Source organism: Macrotis lagotis, chromosome 1 (assembly GCF_037893015.1).
Source record: "Macrotis lagotis isolate mMagLag1 chromosome 1, bilby.v1.9.chrom.fasta, whole genome shotgun sequence".
In the NCBI taxonomy this organism is placed as follows: domain Eukaryota; kingdom Metazoa; phylum Chordata; class Mammalia; order Peramelemorphia; family Peramelidae; genus Macrotis; species Macrotis lagotis.
The window spans coordinates 309,406,346-309,428,079 of NC_133658.1; the positions used below are offsets into that span (position 1 = coordinate 309,406,346).

Below are 21,734 nucleotides of genomic sequence, written 5' to 3' on the forward strand. Positions count from 1 at the left end.
ACATACACAATAAAAACAACCCTTCAGATTCTTTTAAACACTTTATAAAAATTATCTCTGATGTATCTTTCCCTTAATCCTAACTCCTCATACTGAAAATAATTAATACTAATCTGTAAACATGCATATAAAATATGTATGTACAATGCTAACCTGATTGTTTGCTGCTGAGGGGAAGGGGGGGAAAGGGAGGGTTGAAGGAAATTTTGTAACATAAAAATATACATGTGCATATAAATAAATAAAATTTTTAAAAAAAGATATGATGACTTGTGCTTTCTTGTCTCTATGCCTGGAATGTCCTCTGAAGTCCCTTCCAGCCATGCTTTGTCTCCTCCCCCCTACTCCTGCCATTCCCAAAAAACATCATACTTGCTCCTATCTCCTTGACTTTGTACCACCACAGGGGTACCCTCTCCTCCTCTGTGATTATCCAAGTCCGACTTATCCTTTAGGGCTCATTACCATCCTATTTCGCCTTCCCTGACTATGTCTAACAGGGAGCATTCTCACTCCATTCCCTTCATTGACAATACAAGTCATGCAAGTTCTCTAACTGTAGTATGTATGAATCTTGACTCCCCAATTAGACCATGATCTTCCCTTGCAGGGAAGGTCTATGTCTAAACCAAAGTAATACATTTTCCCCAAGTCTGGATTGATTCAAATCATTTTTCAATGTGCAATTTTATCAGGGTTTTTTTTTTCTTTCCAAAAAGAGAGCCCCGTTTTTTGAGGTAATTGGAGGTCAAGTGACTTGCCCAGAGACTTACAGCTAGTAAATGTCTGAGTTCAGATTTGAATTCAGGTTCTGCTGACTCCAGCTCAATCTACCATACTACCAAGCTGCTCCACAAAAAGAATCCATTTTAACTATGAGGTTTCTATTAAGGCTAATGTGATACTTGCATTTAAGTATAGGTCTGAGCTCCTTTTAGGTACTCCGTAATAGATTAAATGAAGGGTTCTGGGCATCCTGAAATTAATGAGTCATGAAATCAATGGGAAGTTAAATGTCTTACTCAAGGTCATAAAAAAGGGGTAGAATTGGAATTTGAATACTGGTTTTCTGATTTCAGGTCCACTGCTCTTCCTACCATTCTATGTGACTTCTCACCTTGTATCATAGACTCAGGTAAAGGACCATTTTTATTCACAGGGCCCTTAGGAACATTCTTTTAATCTGTTATTCTATTCTTCAGGCTAACAACTTAATCTTTTCCATTATCTTCTACAAGACTTCTTTTCCATCCCCTTTTTGTTTTATAAACAGGCTTCCTGTCACCATGGTTACCACATTTTTAAGTCAGTCATGCTAGCACAGGACTAAAGCCTCTAAAAACTTAGGCCAAGTATGAAAAAAGTCAGGATGAATAGAGGCCCTTTAACAAAGATAGAGAACTCCACATACCACGTTTGACTCAATAGTTTAACATTTAAGCACCTAATATGTGCAAATCTCTTGGCAAGTCATTGAAGAGACAGAAAAGAAGACAGTCTTTCCCTCAAGGAGTTTACATTTGAAGAAGACAGCTCACAGAAATCAAGAGGAGAAAATTTGAGGAGGGAGAGAGTACTAATTACAAGGAGAATCAGAATAGAAGGGCGCACTTGAGCATATTCTCATAAGAAAATTGGAAGTTCTAAGGAAAAATGAAGGGGGAATGAATCCCAAGCATAGTAGATAGCCTGTTTTCAAAGCAAGAGATGTTATTCTAAGTTTTGAGAATAGTAGTAGTAGTTCAAGTTGATTAGAAATAGCATGTGGAAATGAGAGTCATCAGTACACTGCTATTTTCATAGTAGGTGTTCCATCAGTCTCTGGCAAATGAACACAGATAGGATTCCCCAGAGGATATAACATAGAAGAATTCCATATATCACATAGACATTCTATGTTATACTGAATATAATAACACATAGAGATATTCTGACTGGCCCATTATTTGAGGAACATGACTTATTTTTCAAATAAGGTGGGATGGATTTACAAACCACCACCCACATTCTCAACTTGTCACTGTTGGGATTAGCTATGAATGACTCTTTGAAAAAGCATTCTGCAATTATGGGATCAGAGAAAAAAAGCTCCCTGAATTTTAAGAAGCTAAAATCTAGGACCTTGTCCTCATAAGCATTTTGTTCTCAACAGTTACTAAACAAATTGGCTCCATCTTGGATCATTGATAATGTTCAACTTAGTAAATATCTCTCAGGGAAAAGAGGAAATTCCTATGGCTATCAGAATGCCTTTTTTCTTAGGTTCCTTAAAGCCATGAGGATAGGAGAGTCCAGGTTTCCTAACCACAAGAATCTCTTTCTAGGAAGACTGCCTCTAATGATCTTGCTCTTCCCTGGAGCTATAAATTTCTATGTAAATTCAATGTCCTCCATCTCCACCATTAGGATAATTATCATATTTTACCTTTGACAGACAATGTCAGGAAACATATCTCCCAATGAACTTGACTGATGATGACTAAAGTTGACCAACTTGAGTTTAAAGTTATTTGAGAATATGAGCTCTAAGGTTTTATGGTTCATGCCTGAATCTAGCACATTGAAGCCCTTCCCAGACTATGTCCTCATGAATTTTCCCCTTAGCTTATTGGGGCCTAGAAGGACTTGCTTCCACCCTTGCTCTGATCCTTCCAGGATGTGGTCACTCTCTATTTCAAAAATCTCCCAAAGACCTTCTGGAAAACAGAGCTCTCAGACTTGCATGGCAAGTATTACTAGTCATTCTGCCCTTTGTGTCCTATTGACTCCCCAGGGAAAGGTTCGTTGACCCCACTTGAAAGCTCTCCACAATGAATTATTAGCCCTGGCCCCCAGCCACCATGTGGAAGAGTGCTCAGTCACAGAGGCAATGTTATTGTAAAGGTAGAGATAGAGACTGATTCATGATATACTATTGCCTCCATGACTGAACTGAAGGTCAATAGAACAAACAAGGCCTGATTGACTTTGGGGGGTTGGGGGGGAGAAGATCACAGCAAAACAACAGAAAATTAAATTACCAATTATGCAAGTGTAGCAAAATAAAATCATCTCCTTCTCTCCCTCCCTTCCCAATGTCTCTGATTGAATTGTGAGAACTGCCCTTCTCAGCACAGATTCTACTCCCCCCCACCCCCACCCCCTATCAAGTTGGCTGGGCTTCCTTCAAGACCCTAATTTACATTTGCATGAGATGCAGATTTCCTTCTGGTTCATATTCTCCACAGGGAGAGATAGGAACAAGACTGAGAGTCATAGTTTTATCAGAGTTAAAACTGGAAGGGACTTTAGAAGAGAGAAAGTCAGAGTTGAAAGGAGCCTTACTATAGAAAACAAGAGCAGGAATTAACTTAGAATACAAGGTAGCTCCCTCTCCAGGGCTCTCTGCCTGGTTTGTATTTCAGAGATAGGTTGGGTACACAGCAGGCTGTCTAATACTCTCGGGATACCAGGAGCAATCCTAAGAAGCTTGTTGTTCAGTCTTTCAGTTGTGCTAGACTACATAACCCCATGAACCATAGCATGCCAAACCCTTCTATCCTCCACTATCACTCGATGTTTATATTTATTTTCTTCTACACATTATCTAAATATCTCATTCTTTACCATTCCCTTTATTCTTTTGCCTTCAATCTCCTGATTATCAGAGTCTTTTCATTGAATTTTATCTTTTCATTATATGACCAAAGTATTTAAGAGTCACCTTTAGTATTTGACCTTCCAGTAAACAGCTTGAAATATATTTTTTTTAAGTATCGACTGATTTGATCTCCCTCCTATTCAAGGAACACTCAAAAGTCATGTTGAGCACTACCATAAGAGGCTAAGTTTCTAATTTTATCATTCACTAACTTCCACCAATGTGTTCCCCATGATCACTCAGGGTTAGCCTCAATTAGCTTTTAGAAAAAGGTGTTTATTAAACAGCTATAATAAAAATAGCTTTTCCTCCAAACTTAAGGGACACTGTCCAACATTATTCATGGGAAGAATGGGTGCAGACTTAGAATATAATGATACTGAGGTGTGCATGAGAACAGCTATAGCAACAATATTATAATGAAAAGTCTAATTGACTATACATGCAGAAGAAATAATGGCCCAGGGGTTGCAGAGCAAGGTTTGAGTGAACAAAAGACACCTGTGGCTATACCTATAAATTTCTGACCTGAGAAATCCTTTCTTCCCTTCCAGGAATCTTTGTAAAGTTCCCTTTAGGAGTAACTCTCTGATGAACTTTGGGGGTTGGTTCCTTTCCACAGTCCATTACCAGCATCCCTTTCCACCACAAGGGATGAAGTTCCCAGAAGCTGCCTTTCTTTTATTATCCATATCAGTTTGTTGTTGTTGGATCAAAGTTCCTGATACAATTCCAACCACTTCCATCAGCCACTACTATCCTAGGGGCCACTTCTACTGCCAACATTCAACTTCAGATTCTGACTTCTTGGCCTCCCCAATGACTCTGGACTTGTCACTGCCTGGACATGTCCATATAATCCATCATTTACTCCCAGGAGACAGATGAGGCCATCATGACCACAACTGACCAGATGGGAGAAAGAGTAAGTCAACATTTCTCCCACTTAGCTCTTGGAGTTCTCTCAAAGTAGTCCAACCTCTTAAAAGCCTTAAAGTAAAGAAAGTAATCAAAGAGGTAGATTATCCCATTTGTATACCCACTTAGCTCTGGCTCAACAACCCCTGAATTCTTTTGAAACCAATTAGTAGACTTTCATTATCACAAATAACAATTCCTCAGTCACAGGCTTACCCCAAGTTTCCATGTGGTCACTTAGACTGAAACCATTCAACAAGCATCTGCTCCCTAGAAGTCAGTTTATCCCCATTACAGTGGGGATAAACTGGAATGGACCTTAACTTACTCTGTACAAATGAAGAAACAGATTCAGAGGCAATCTAAGTTATCCACACTCATAAGGATAGTTAATAGTAGTTAGTACTTGAGCTTAGGTGCTCTGATTCCAAATTCAGGTTGTCTCCAATTAATTGTATGGCCTTATTAACTGTCTTGCCTATTCCGAGTCTCCATTTGAAAGATGGAGATAATAACCTTTGCATTAACTATTTCATGTGACTGTAAGAGAACTAATTTTGTAAACTGAAGCTTCATTTACTAGCTATGTGACCCTGGTCAAGTCACTTAACCCTGTTTGCTTCAGTTGCCTCATCTGAGCTAGAGAAGGAAATGACAAACCACTCCAGTATCTTTGTTAGGAAAATCCCCAAAGGGGTCACAAAGAGTCAGATACAACTGAAAGAAGAGTAAACAACAAAACTGCATATATGAATGTGAGGTGTCACTACACACTCTGAGTTGTAAAATCTAGCCCATGCTGCTCTTGAAGCCAACTGGTTAGAGTTTTCATAGTCAGAATCAGTGCATGACACTTCAAGATCGGAATATTAGAATAGCAATGGATATCCCTCTCAAAAAATAGTACCTAGAGATTCATATTGCCAATTTCTATTCCTGAAGTTTTTTTTTTAATTTTGGTTCTTTATTTCTATCTTGGGGATGCAACTTAATTCTGACTATTCTACACTAATCTTACTTGTCCTCTGATCAACTAAAATGAAAGCCTCTCACTTTGGAAAAGATTAGACCTTGTAGCTAGCTGCCTTTCCCCCATGAATATATATTCTCCATGAAACAGTTACAAAGACTGATTTTTGATGTAGCATAATGATATGGAGCATAATATGAGTTTTCAAAGATTATATTAGCAAGGCTCAAGCTCTGGGAGGGTCTATAAGAGAGTCCAATATGATCCCAGTAAAGAACTGGTATTTGTTGGCCAACCATCTGTCAACTAGAACTATCTTGCCTAGTTGACCACAATGAATTTTGACAACAGAACCTAATATAGATCAACTAATAATTTCTAGAGGATTGAGACCTGTGTCAGTGAAGGGAAGGGCCATTCCCACAAAATCAAAAATACTGAAGTACTTTATTGTTACAAAATACTTAACCTGGACTATCTCGTCTGCAGTAGCATCTGATATTTTTATATATTGACTTTCAGCTAACAAAGCTCTTTACAAATAACATACATTGTATTTTCACAATAGCTCCATAATGTGGAAATTGCAGGTATTATTGTACCCCTTTTCCAGGTACATTGAGGTCATTGAGGCCTGCAGATGTTAGGCAATTTGTCCAAGGTGGCATAGCTGGCAAATAGCAGAGCAGGGAATAAGAGTCTCGATCTTCTGTTTCCAAGACCAGTTTTCTTCCCACTGAAACAAATCCATAGCACAGAATTATTGAAACAGTCTACAATGTGGATTAGCTACATGCATTTTGTTTTGGATATGGTGTTTTCAGAAATTATTTCTTAATTAGCATCTGGGCCTTCACCTTCGTCCATGTTCTGCAGTGATGCCCTTGCCTAGCTAGCGCTCCAGGGCTTTGCTTTCCTCACAGACCTTCTTTTAAGTGCTTCAGTTCAGTTCATGAAGATGAAATTTTAAAATTCCATCTTCATACAGAAAGTGTCCTAGCCCCCTCTTCTCCAGCAGCCTCCTCGGAACGAGTGTTCTTTAAAAAAGAGACAAGGTCCTCACTGACATCTCTCTTTAGAAAGCTCCATCAAAATCCTGTCCTCTCCTTGGTCACTGGTAACCAAGGAAACAGGATACTATGGTAACTAGGGGAGGAAAGAAAAGTAGGTATTCCATAATCCTGCCTCTTCAGAGAAGGGGGGAAGGGTGGCTCTTTCCTAGCTCTCCCTGGAGTGAAAACTGCCACTAGGACAATGAGAACCTCCAAAGGGATCTGTGAAAAGCAAAAGCTGGTAGGGACCTTAGTGACCATCTCATCCAACTTCCTTGTTTCATGAGGAAGGAAGCAGCTGGTGGGGGAAGGGAATGTTACTTCCAAGGTTCTTTCAGGGAAAAGCCATGATACTAAAATCACAGGAAGACTTTGATCTTTACACCCTAGTCCACACACACACACACACACACACACACACACACACAAACTTGGTTCCTCACTTTAGTTCCTCTCCCCCAAAATGAAGTTTGCTCTACTCCTTTTTTATTTTATTCTTAATTTATGGATTAAAATAAGCATTTTCAAAACATTATAATAATAAAGACCATTGTACATGAAACTGAAAATTTGCTATGCACAAATTGCTATTCCTTTCAAATACAGAAAAAAATATTATGTAAATTTTTTCTTTTTTTCCCCCCTCCTTCCCTGCTCTAAAAATGGCTACTATTAGACAGAAACGGGTATACACACACACACACACACACACACACACACACACACACACACCCCTACTGGGGGTATATTAAAAAGAGACAAAGTCACACACACACACACACACACACACACACACACACACACACACACATATATATATTATATATATATATATATATATATATATGTACCTCATATATACATATGTACATTTCTGGGGTGTCAGGGGAAGTTAGGAAGTAGAGTGAATACCAGTCCTAGAGTCAGAAGAATGTGAGTTCAAATCTAGTCTCAGACACTTACTACTTGGGCGTCCTTGGGCAAGTTACTCAACCCTGATTACCTCACTGATTACCTTCTCTAATTGTCCTGATTCATATCTGGCCAATGGACCCAGATGGCTCTGGAGGAGAAAGTGAGGCTGGTGACTTAACAAAGCACCTCCTCACTCAAATCCATTTCATGTGTTTGGCATGGCATCCCCTTCCTGATGTCATGATCTTCTTCAAGAGCAAAGAACAAACTATCATATGTGGGGTATTTGTGTGTGAGTGTATGTACACATATACATATTTATGGATATAGATATATATCACATTTTGGTGTTTTCCTAAAGAATAGGTCTGATCATTTCATTTTGATAACTACAATGGATCCTTATTCCCGAATCTGTTCTGGGATCTTTACATATTTGACATACAAAGCTCTTCATCATCTATCTCCTTCGAACTGCCCTAGTCCCTTACCTTTTTAAAGAACACTCGTTCCGAGGAGGCTGCTGGAGAAGTGGGGGCTATTTCACATTACAGCTCTCCACACATTCTACAGTTCAGGCATTATAAGAGTTTTTCTCTCTATGCCTTTGAACTGGCAGTCCCCCAGTTTTGAAACTCACTTCCTCTTCAACTCTTCTTTTTAGAACCTCTGGTTTCTTCTGGACTCAGCTCATGAGTCACTTTATACCACATAAGACATATTTAACATATACTTATTGATTGATTGAAGAAGTGACTCTATTGTACTTTCCCCACCACCTCCTTACGCAGAGTCTATTTTCTTCATATCTTTTAATTCAAACATTGTAGTCCCTTAAAACTGCTATTTCACAATATATTTTTAGCAAAATTATCTGCCTCCTAAGTTTTGGAAGGTTTCCTATATGAAAGAAAATTCTTTTTAAAGAAATCATTTTTAATTACATATAAAAACTTTAACAAACTTTTAAAAAAAATTGAGTTCAAAATTCTGTCTCTCTTTCCCCTTCTTCCCCATTGAGAAGGTAAGTAATTTGACATAGTTATACATGTATAACATATTTCAATGTAAGTTATTTTGTTAAAGTAAACAAAGTAGACCCCCAAAACCCCAAGAAAAATAAAGATGATAGTACCTCTCCTCAGAAGTCATACAGAATTGTCTTAGAACATTTAATTGCTGAGAATGGTCACTACTCATAGTACATAATCATAGTAACTGCTGTTACTATGTACAATATTCTCTTGATCATGCTCATTTCATTTTGCATAAGTTTATGTAAGATTTCCCATGTTTTTCTGAGAGCATCCTGCTCCTCATTTTTTTCTTTTTTTTTTTTAAGGTTTTTGCAAGGCAGTGGGGTTAAGTGGCTTGCCCAAGACCACACAACTGGGTCATTATTAAGTGTTTGAGGCTGAGTTCAGATACTCATATACTCCTGACTCCAGGGTCGGTGCTCTATCCACTGTGCTCCTCATTTCTTATAGCACAATAGCATTACAGCACAATCATATACAATCAGTTATTCCCCAATTGATAGACACATCCCTTTAATTTCCAATTCTTTACCACCACTAAAAGAACTAATATTAATAGCTTTGTACACATGGGTCCTTTTCCTTTTTGTTTTTATCTCTTTGGGATACAGACCTAATAGTGTTTGTTATACTAGAGTATGCATGGTTTTAAAGTCCTTTGGGCATAACTCCAAACTGCTGTCCAGAGTGGTTGAATCAATATACAAGTTCACTAATAGCACATTAGTGTTTTAATTTTCTCACATTCCCTTCAACATTTGTCATTTTCCTTTTCTGTCATATGAACCAATCTGGCAGGTGTGAAGTAATAGCTCAGAGTTGTTTTAATTTGCATTTCTCTCATTAATAGTAATTTAAAGAATTTTTTAATATGATTCTAGATAGCTTTGATTACTTTGTCTGAAACCTGCCTGTTCAAATCTTTGATCATTTGTCATTGAAGAATGGCTTTTATTTCCTACAAATTTTACTCAATTTTCTATAATTTAAGAATGAAGTCTTTATTAAGGAAACTCGCTGTGAAATTTTTTTACAATAATGATTACCTACAATGTATCTCCCCCTCTATCCTATTTTCCCCTTTTTAAAATCTTACTCTCTTTTTCCTTTTACTCTGTCCATTCTTAAAAGTGTTTTGCTTCTAACTTTTACCTCCCCAAAACTGCCCTCCTTTCCATTGGCTTTCTCTCCACCTTTTCTTATCTTCTTTCCTTCCTACTTTCCTATATGATAAGGTAGATTTCTACATGCATTTGAGTATGTATATCCCATCTTTGTCAATTTTGATGAGAATAAGATTCACTCTTCACTTCCCTCATTTTTCTCCTCTGTAAAATCTTTATCAAGAATCTTTATAAGAGAATTTGTCCCTTTCTTTCTCTCCCATTACTCTTCTCTCAGTGTATTCTTCTTCTTTCTTATATCTTAATTTTATTTTTTGAGATAATCATACCAATCCATTCAACCCACACCTCTACTTCTGACTATGTATCTCCTTCTAACTGCCCTGATAATGAGAAATTGTTTAGGAATTATAAATATCATTTTCCCATGTGAGAATAAAAACAGTTAAGCCTTATTAAATTCCTTATGATTTCTCTTTCCTGTTTAACTTAAAAGTTCCCTATTTCATTGAACTCTGTTTCATTTGCTGGATATGTGACTCTTAATCATAGCTCTTTTGCCTTCCAGAATATCATATTCCAAGCCCTTTAATCCTCTAATGTAGAAGCTGTTAAATATTGTGTTTTCCTGACTGTGGATCCATGATATTTGAATTATTTCTATTTGACTGTTTGCAATAGTTTCTCCGTGATCTTGGAGGTCTAGAATTTTGCTATAATATTCCCTGAGAGTTTTCATTTTGTGATCTCCTTTAGGAGGTGATTGGTGGATTCTTTCAATTTCTATTTAACCCCCTAGTCCTAGAATATCAGGACAATTTTCCTTTGATAATTTTTTGAAAGATGATGCCTAGGCTCTTTTATTTTTATCATGACTTTCAGGTAATTCAATAATTCTCACATTATCTCTCCTGAAACTATTTTCTAGGTCAATTGTTTTTCCAATGAGATATTTCATATTTTCTTCTATTTTTTTCATTCTTTAGAGTTTGTTTCTTGATATCTTATAAAGCTTGTTAGCTTCCATCATTAGCCTAATTCTAACTTTTAAGGAATTTTCTTCATTGAGCTTTTGCCCCTTCTCTTCTATTTCCTCAATTCTTTTTTTAAGTAGTTCTCTTCAGAATGAATATATATATATATATCCCTTTCTATTTGACAAATTCTAATTTTCAAGGCATTCTCTACACTGGATTTTTGTGCCTCTTTTACCATTTGGCCTATTTTGTTTCTTAAGGTGTTATTTTTTCAGCATTTTTTGCATCTTCTTTACCAAGCATCACCACCATTTCTTTTCCATTTTTTTCCTTTACCCTTCTTATTTGCTTTTTAATCTCCTTTTTGAGCTCTTCTATGGTCTGAGACCAATTCATATTTTTCTTTGAGACTTTGGATGCAGGACTTTGTTATCTTCTTCTGAATGTGTGTTTTAATCTTCCTTTTCACTACAGTAAGTTTCCATGGTCAGAATTTTTTTCTGTTGACTGCTCATTTTCCAATCTATTTCTTGACTTTTAACTCTATGTTAAAGTAAGGTCCTGCTTCTCAAGGGGAAGGGAAACTATCCCAAGCATTAGTTTTTTGTGTGTAGTTGTTTTCAGAGATAATTCTGAGAACTTAAATGTTTTTAACTAGTTAAACTATTAACTAACTATATAGGGAAAGTTATGTTTACTACTCTTCTGTGCACTGGTTTATGAGCAACCACAAGCACTGTTTTTAACCCTGGAAAATAAAATTATGTTCCTCATTTTGCAAATGAGGAAATTAAGTTTAAGAAAATTATAATAACTTTCCTGAGGTTACTCAACTAGTTATATATCATAGCATGCATCACAACAGAATCCATGAATCAAGGCACAGTTCACCCCCATCCCATCATATTTGCAAGAGTATTTCTATAAGTGAGAACATTAAGAAAAATATATGTTATGGTATAAGATAGGTGATGTTGTGGGTGTTACATTTGACTTGTAGCTCAAATCCTTAGACACTTAATAATTTTATGACCCTGAGCAACTCACCTTTAAACCTTTCTCAGACTTAGTTGCCTTATCTGTAAAATGGGATAATAGTACTCACTTCAAAATATTGTTGTGCAGATCAAATAAAATAGAATGTGTGGCACTTTGCAACATCAAAGTGCCATAAAATACTAGCTACTGTTATGGTATCTGTGTCAAGACACAGATGGCCACTTTTGATCTGTAGCTCAGTGAGGGCATTTCTCTTTACTATAAACAATAACCATTGATTCTCACTTAGGAGAGCATTCCTCCTGGACCCAGGAATTCAAAGGACTTCCTTGTTTCATTCAGAGGAGTGGAGAGGAGAGGGAGAAGGGAGGAGAGGATGGCAGAGGGCAGGGGAGGGGAGGGCAGAGGAGGGGGGGAAAGGAAAGGGAAAAAAAAGCAAAGAGGAAAGGAAAGAAAATAAAGGGAAAAAGTCCTATGTTCTACCCCAGAAAAGCTCCTGTCTTCTCCAATTCTACAGAAGGCCCTTCACATACATCATCATTTGGGCCAAGGTCCCCAAATCACTTGCCTGAAGACTCTTCTAAATGAAAGCATGGCCCAGGAAAACTTGATCTTTCAGCCCAAAACACATGCATGGAGTTCCCTAAATGAAACAGGAATAAACAGTCCATTCTAATGAAGACTAGAGGAGAGATACATCAATGTCATCCAAAAAAGTATGGGGGAAGCTAGGTGGCACAGTAGATAGAGCACCGGCCCTGGAGTCAGGAGTACCTGAGTTCAAATCCGACCTCAGACACCTCATAATTACCTAGCTGTGTGGCCTTGGGCAAGCCACTTAATTCCATTTGCCTTGCAAAAACCTAAAAAAAAAGTAATAAGCATTTTGTCAGATGCACTATATAATTGCTATCCAACACACTCAGTCACATTTTAGAATACATCTTTTGTATTTGTTTAATTTTGATGTTAAAAATTTGCTCAGTCATGTCTGACTCTTCATAACCTCATTTGGAGTTTCTCTGGCAAAAATAATGGAGTAATTTGCCATTTCCTTCTTCAGCTTATCTTACAGATGAGGTAACTGAGGCAAACAGGGGTAAGTGACTTAACCAGGGTCATATGGTTAGTAAATTTCTAAGACTTGATTTGAATGCAAGTCTTCCTGACTCCAATCCCAATGCTCTAGTCACTATACCATCTAGCTGCCCCATTAAAAGGATATGGCTTTATGTAATTAATAGTTAGCAAGTATTAAACTTCAATAACAGCCTTTATTAATATCAGATCCAAAACTCATAGATCCCAGCTAGTTGTACATTCTCAAGGAAAAACATTTTAATTATCTATTGACACTCATCTCACACAAAACAACCATCTCTCCCTGAAAGATAAATAGGTTTATGGGCTAGTTGTGTTAATTAAAAGCAAGTCAAGGATTATGAGCATATTTACAGGGGAATATTCACTGTAGGAGAAGCACAGCTCTTACCCAGTTGTCAAAATTCTATAAATGTATTGTTTAATAATCACTTGGCACTTAATTAAAGTGAGATAGTGAGGACTTAAATCTCCACTAAGTGCACATTTGAGTTAGTCCATTTAAATGGTTTCTGTTCGGTGACCTAGGTTTGATAGCAATCCATTCACAGCTCTGGCCATGTCCCACGACAGTTCTTAGGATCCCCAGAGATTCAGGACCCTGAATGAATAGACAGCACAGTGACTTGAGAGATCAGTGTTTGTAGCTGCCCCTTAAGAGCTCTGTGCCTTAGAGCATCTCTCTCTCTCTCTCTCTCTCTCTCTCTCTCTCTCTCTCTCTCTCTCTCTCTCTCTCTCTCTCTCTCTCTCTCTCCCCTCCCTCCCTCCCTCCTTCCCTTCCCCATTTGTAAAAAGAGTTGGAATATTTAGTTTGTAAATTCCTGCTTAGTTCTAAGTCAGTGAATTCTACTAGGCTCTGACATTTTGTGAATCCATTAAAGACTATGTTGTTGTTGTTTTTTGGTTTTTTTGGCAAGGCAATGGGATTAAGTGACTTGCCCAAGGTCACACACCTAGGTCATTATTAAGTGTCTGAGGCCAGATTTGAATTCAGGTCCTCCTGATTTCCAGGATCAGTGCTCTATACACTATACCACCTAGCTTCCCCAAGACTATGTTTTTAATGCATGGAGCTTAGCTGAAACTTGATTAGGCAACTCAACCAAGAACTATTAAGCATCTATTGTTTGTTGAACACTGACCTTTTTTTCTGGTGGAAGATACAAAACCTAAATAAGATTTGTCTTTACAGTTTAATAGGGAGACAAAAGCACAAACATAGATAATTTTAATGTACACAAAAGACAATTTCAAAGAGAGAGTGATACAGAGTGATTTTTAATATTTGAGGGGAAAGGGCACTATAAATGGTGGTCAAAGAAAATTCACCAGGTAAAGAGGGGAAGGAAGGACATCCCAAGGATAAAAGGTGAGCATAAACAGAATTAGGAGAGTAGATGTCATATTTGCCATAAGATCAACTATTGGGTCACTTAGGCTGTACAGAGGATAGAGTGTTGGATCTGGAGTTAGGAAGACCTGAGTTCCTATATGATCTCAAACATTTATTAACTAGTTAATCCTGGGCAAGTCACTTAACTGGATTTGCCTCAGTTTCTTCATCTGTGAAATGAGTTGGAGAAGGAAATGACAAATCACTCTGTATCTTTGCCAAGAAAATTTCAAATGAGGTCATGAAGAGTCAGAAACAACTGAAAAAGATTAAACAGCAATAACAACATAAACCTAAAGTTGGAAGGTACCTTCATTTTATAAGTGAGGAAACTGAGACCCAGATATTCCTTCCCAAGACCATACAGATAATAAGTGACAGTGCTAATATTCAAACTCAAGTCCAGTCACTGGTGAGACAGAATATATATTCCAATTTAGATGAAACTAAAGAGCAGCAAACTGGCAAGAAATTGTATAAGACAGAATTGGAAAAGCTAGGTGGATCATAGATTTTGAGCTGGAAAAGACCTATTTCCAAGGTTATCTCTAACACCCTCATATTACAGTTGATGAAACTATGACCAAGAGACAGGATTGTCCTCTCTCCATGTGCTCTACTTCCAAAGCAAGTACTTACTCTTTCTATCATATTACATTGACTCAATGTTTGCACAGCAATGTCAAACTCAAAAATGAGTCCATTTAATAGCCCTGTGGCTCACATAGTGACTGAGAAAACCACATAATAATATTATGTATGTTCTAATGCATTTTTATTTATTTTGTTAAATATTTTTCCATTGCATTTCAATCAGGTTCATGTTTGGGATGTATGGAATTAGATCAAGAAAAAAGCAAACTAGAAAAAAGTTGGAACTAAGTTTAATGAGTTACTTCTAGGGGAAGCATATCTTTGGAAGTTTTTAAACAGTGACTGGACAACCATTTATAAGGTATAATATAATGAGAATTCATTTTCAGAGATGGGTTAGGCTAGATGATTCTGAGATCCAGCTCTAAAACTTTATGGTTCTGTGATCTTCTGGAATATGGAGATTAAGATATTTCCCCTAGGAGAAATTAGGACATAAAATGTATTGATTACGGTTTCTGAGGATATGTTGTCTCTCATGTGTCTGAGGCTGGACCTTGAAGATGATGCTTTGTAATAATCATTCTCTTCCCTTCCCTCACCACTTAACTATGAAGTAAATGATCTGATATCAGTCAATATAACAAAAATGTAAAAAATTGAGTCACTTAATATGCTATGCCTACTCTTTTTGAAATATTTGCATTTTTTAAAAGGTCATGTGGAATACAGGGACTTAGGGATTAGCTCCTAAGTATACACATTTTACAGATGAAGAAACTGAGGTCTAAACTCAGACATAGAAAGTCAAGGATTGAGTTAGAATTAAAACTTAGATATCCTCACTCCCAAACCAAGACTCTTTTCACATATGCCATGTTGTCTCCATATAACCCGAAGTAATTTTTTAATATAAAGCTGGGAATATTAGACACTGAAGTCAAATTAAAGAGGAATGGAATACACACACAAAAGAAGTGGTCCTAATATGTCTCCACTGTAATCTCAGCTGTAATGTATCCTTACCAATCCTTATCAGAGTTCAATGTCTGAAATATCTAGCCTTTTGCTGTCCCACCTGATCCTCATTTGTAGTATGATCTCCAGGAGCTTCTGTCTTCAAAGGGGAAAAAAGAACAGACCCATCAGCAATGGCGCCTGTGAGAACTGCTGAGAATGAGAGTTGGCCAAGAAGTTGATTGCATTTCCCGTGGCAACCACACGTCCCAGTCTGTGATGGTGCTCACAGAGTCAATACCATAATGTTGATTCAGATATGGTTTCCTGAAGCCTAAAAAAAAAATCTATATTTTTCTTATGAGGAGCCATAGCTCACCTGTCTCTGGTAGCAGGCAGTTTCAAGGGACATAGAACTATAGATGAGGAATGGAGGGAGGCAGAGTGTTTAAAATCACTGGTGAAATAAGGGGACATATCATCATCATCAGCAGACCTTCTGTCCACTGTGGATTTGATGCCATAATAAATAGCAACAACAACAATAACATATTATCATTGATAATTCAACATAAATATACTATGGACTATTATCACAGACAAAACCATTGTCCTCAAATATGGCAGTGACTCATAAAATTTAAGAACAGCATTTTTAATAAATGCCATCACACCAAAAACTCATCATCTCTAAGCAACAAAGAATTAAAAGCTTGAAAAATATAGAGATAGAGCAGAAAAAATCAAAACCAAGTAGGATCAAGATGAGGTACATGTTCTACATGTTGAATTCGATAGAGTGCAGGATTTGGAGTTGGGGAAAAGTGAAATCAAACTTAGCCTCAGACACTGATTAAGTCATTTAACCTCTGCATACCTCAGTTTTCTTAACTATAAATATAAAAAAATAATAACCTCTCAAGGCCACTGTGAGATTAAAATGAAATAATATTTGCAAACATTTAGCATACCTAGTACATGATAGGTGCTTAATCAATGCTTTTTCCCCTTTTGGCTGTTCTGTCTTATTAGAGTCATCTTGAAGTTGCATTTAGTGAGCTTCTAGAGATGAGTTTGCATTCCAATTTTTAAAATTTAATTACCAAAGACAGTTATTTTATATTCCTGTGCAATAACCCATTGAGCATTAAATATAAAAGAAGAATAACACGTTAGTTTTTTATCTCTGTTTAACTCTGTACTCCAGAAATGAAAATAAGATGAATAATAATAATAATAATAATGGAAATTTATCATTTTAGGGAAAGGTCCATTTGTTTTCATTTTTCTAATGTATGGGTTTCTAGATATGGGTGTTGAATTTGTCAAAAGCTTTTCTACATCTATTGCTATTAACCACATGTTTTTGTTGTTTATTATTAATATGCTTTAGTAAATTTATATTTTTCCTAATATTAATTCAACTCTGAATTCCTGGTATAAATCTAACCTAGTCTTTGATATATGTTATTTTAGCCTTTGGCTAATATTTTATTCAACATGTTTAACATCTGTAAAAATAGATTTTCTATCTATATACATTAAGGATATATAGCTATAAGCTATACAATCAACACAATGACCATTCATGATCTTAGATAACTATAATGGAAAATGCTATCCATGACAGAAAGGTTTTAATGTGCAGAATGAAATATACAAATATAAAGACACACATTTGTGTGTATATGGGTGTAGGTGAGTAAAATCAATAGGAGAATTTATTTTAGTTGAATATTATATATGTTACTGGAAGTTTCCTTTTCCTTCCCCTCCCCAGTAGATTGGGTGAGGAATGGAGAGAAAAACAGATATTTAAAAAAATAGAGAAGTATGAGAGATGCTACAAATGTGAAATATGAAATGTTTCCTACTCTTTCAGATGAGGTCACAATTTTTAGTTTTACTTAGCTGTTTTTGCTTTATTACAAGAGACATCAAATGTAGTAGTGGTTGGGAGTAATCTGTAAATATCTGTAATGTAAAAACAAAACATATCAATAAAAGTGAAAATATAAAAATAAAAAAATGGAAGTTACTGTAAAAAGAAATGAGATAATAATAATTTTAAAGTAGTCATTTTATTCACCTGTGAAATAGTCTACAGAACATTAAACAAACAAAACAAATAGTAGAACAATATTGATGTATTCCTAAAACATTTCTATCTAAACTCTATCATATCAAGATGGAAGCAATAAAATGGCCACATGGTGAAAATGAGGAGGAGAAGGAAGAAGAGTAGAAAGATGATAATACCAACTTACTCTTACAACTTCAAATATCTTATATTCTTATAGAGCAGTTAAATTGAGTAAAGATATCAAAGAGAATTCTATGGATGAATATGGCAAGATATTTACTGGCTTCCTAAAATCAAAGTTGAATTGGAGGAATACATTAAAAGCAATTAACATCCACACAATAGCAGACTCAATGAACATTTTAGGAATTATAAAATGAACTATAACAGACTTGGAAAGTATCCTAATAAAATCCATATAGTATTAATGAATAATAGGACCTATTTCCCTAAGCCAGTTATAGAAATATTAACACTTTCTTGCCAAAAAGGAGGAAGAGGATTGAGAAACTCTCTTAGAACACATATTACACAGGGAAAAAAATTTCCAGAAATTCTTTTGAAATAGGCAGATATCACTTCATCCAGGAATGATATGAAGCATATGTTATTGATGTGTCAATTGTAACCAAAAGAGGTTTATCAATTGATGGAGATTATTAAATGAATAAGATCCAAAAATCTAAAAAAATATCCAGATAATCCAAAAAAGCCGTTCTTGAGGCTTGGTGTAGATAACAGCCACACCAACCCAGACACCATCTTGTTGACAAAAAAAATTCTCAAAAATAACTGTCATGCAGTTTTATTTGTGGAAATTAAAGATTTATAATGGCTAGTCAAGACCAGCTCAATATTCCTGGAAATTATAGGAGTTTTCCTTAAGGATCCTAGACTTAGTGAGCAATATAGATTATTTGAGGAAATAGCATGATATAATATATCACTGTAGCCTACCAAAATTTAATATCTAACAAATAGCAAGACGAAGCAAGGTGGCTAGAATTGTACAAAAACACCCTTCAAAATATCCTGGAGAACTGAAACTTGTCCATTATCAAAGACCAAGTATTTGTGCACAATCACTTAGGAATAACAATTTTTAGATGTTTGATGTATTTTGTTTTTACTTTATAAATATTTACAGATTACTCTAGCTTTATATACTTATAATAAAGTAGAACATTCTAATAAAACTAATAATATAGTGACATTATCAGAAAGTTGATACAATATTTCATATCTATAGTACACCCCCCATGTCTCTAACTTTTAATTGACACAAATCTATTTTCTCTCCCCTGCCCTCCCACTCCTTTGGGAAAAAAGAAAGAAAAACTAATTTTTTGTAAAACAGTCCAACAAAATAAATCAATTCAATGGCTGTATTTGAATATATACATATGTGTGTATACATATGTGTTCTTGTGCGTATATACAGGTTTATCTACTGCCACCTAAATCCATCACCTCTCTGTTATAGATAGTACTTTTCATTATCAGTCCTGTGTGATCAAGGATGGTCATTGTACTGATTATAGATCTTTCAGTCTTCAAAGTTGTTTTTGCAGTGCAGTTGTTATGCCATTCATTGTTCTCTTGATTCTCATTTATTTTTCAGCAATTTATAAAGGTCCCCAAATTGTTCATTTTTATACTATTTATTTTATAGCATAATTTGTTTTTATGTTTCTACTTATTTCACTCTGTGAAAATATGTGATTCCATGTCTTTTTGAAATCAAGATAAAATAAATTCATAAGATTTTAAGAAGGGTGTTTTTAAGATATTTCCATCCCAAATATTCAAAGATCTAGCTAAAGAAATGAAAATCATGTGGGAACAAGATGAGGATGTATAATACATAACCTCATTCTCATTTCAGCTACTTGAATTATATTGAAGGCATTTTCAGTGAGCCTAAAACTGATGAGTTTACATCCTAATACTCATTTAACTACAAAAATCAGTTTTGTTGACTTATATAATGACCTGTAAAAGAGTAAATTAAAAAAAATAAATACAGGATAATTATTTGAGGACTATTTCTTTCAAAACTGCTCCAAAAGGGGCCGCTACATGGTGCAGTGGATAGAGCATTGGCCCTGGAGCCAGGAGTACCTGAGTTCAAATCCGATCTCAGACACTTAATAATTACCTAGCTGTGTGGCCTTGGGCAAGCCACTTAACCCCATTTTGCCTTGTAAAATCCTAAAAACAAAACCAGAAAAAAAAACTGCTCCAAAAAAAGAAAGAACAAACTAATCATAATAGCAGAGTGTTGAGTGACTTGGCCAGGGTGACACAGGTAGTGAGTATCTGAGACCAGAATTCCTGACTCCTGGTCCAGCACTTTATCCTCTGTGCCACCTCATTGCCTATTTTCTTAAGGAGCCTGGATTCAGTTTACATAACAAAATAATGGAAAGTACAAAACACATTTCTATAGGTTGCAAAAATTTAGCATCTACCAAACATTAGAGGCAGCTTAGATGTTTGTCCTTTGTTCTCAAAGAGGACCAATGACATAAGGTGGGTGATGTCTTGACTGGCAAATGAATAAGATTTAAGAGACCCATGCAAAGTCATCAGTCTCACTGCCTCCTACAGAATCATCAGAGTTCATTGGCAAGACATGGGTCAAGATGACTGACAATGGCCTCCAGCTTTGGAGTATTTGGTTAGAGCATGGAATTGAAGTCAAGAAGACCTCAATTCACATCAAACCTCAAACCCTTATTAACTGTGCAACCTTGGGCAAATCATATAACTTCTCTAAGCTTCCATTTTCTCACTTGTAAAATGAGGCTCACAAATAGCACCTACCTCCCAGGATTCTTGTGAGCATAAAATGAGATAATATTTGTAAAATGTTTTGTAATTAAAACTCTATAAATTCTGGCTATTTATCATCATCATCATCACTATCTAGAAAGATTTGATCAAGTATCCAAAATTATATACCAGAAGCTTGCTCTCTTTTATATATAACTAACAAGTGATAAATCTCATATTACAAATGCAGAGCCAAAAATATTCTTGAGATCTCAACAAATAGATTTTACTGTCCTAAAGCATCATCACAATAAAACTATTGAACATTTAAACTGGCTTCACCTCTCTTAAGTACCATGCCAGGAAAGTTCATATTAGAGGGATCAGGAAGAGTTTGGTGGAATAGGTATCATTTAATCTCTCTATGACCTGGAATTATAAGTGATTAAAAAAAGACAACAGCACAGTATATTGGAAAGGGATTTGGAGTCAGAAGATTCTAGACATAATAGCGATCTATAAAAATTTAAGAACAATGTATTTCATTGTTGTTGCCATATTGACTAGTCATAAACCTTAAGCTACATAAAATTAAAAGCTTTCAAAATTTAGAGACCTAATAGAAAAAAAATCAAACCATTTGCAAATAGGATGAAGCTCTTATTCCCATTATAAGGCTCCTGAAGTGGTCCCAAAGAAGTGTTCCATGACCCTAAAGGAGATGTACATAATCCAACAATTTTACTCCATTTTAAAAAACAACCATTCATTCACTGACACATTAGTCTATAGAATATTAAATATAAAAAGATAAATGCAATAAATCAATATGTCCCAGAACCATTTCTATCTGAACTCCTTTTTTAAAAGGACCAGAAGAATAAGACAGTAATTAATATAGTAATAGGGAGTGGTCCTGAAGCCATTTTTATATAGATTCCATTTAGAATAAAGATGAGAATAATAATAATAATAACAATAACGATAATAATAATGATAGACATTCAAGATTTGTAAAGTCCTTTATATACATCACCACATTTGAATTTCACAACAACCTGAAAAGTCAGGATTTGTTCTTTCTAATTTCAAAACTAGGGCACTCTTTCCAATGATGAGATCTCTTTCAATCTTTTTATTTTATAGATGAGGAAGTTGAAGCAACAGAGTGTGTCAGTCTCAAAATGACTGAAAATCAT

The 21,734-nt window shown here is 35.8% G+C and overlaps 1 long non-coding RNA gene across 1 annotated transcript in view; it reads right to left on the reverse strand.

Annotated features, from left to right (window-relative positions):
- Positions 1-13,251: 13,251 nt before the first annotated feature.
- LOC141505506 (uncharacterized) overlaps positions 13,252-21,734 on the reverse strand; it is a 207,076-nt gene continuing 198,593 nt past the window's right edge. The window contains exon 7 of the long non-coding RNA XR_012473622.1: positions 13,252-13,334. This is a non-coding gene — a long non-coding RNA (uncharacterized LOC141505506). The remainder of the gene's footprint in view (positions 13,335-21,734) is intronic.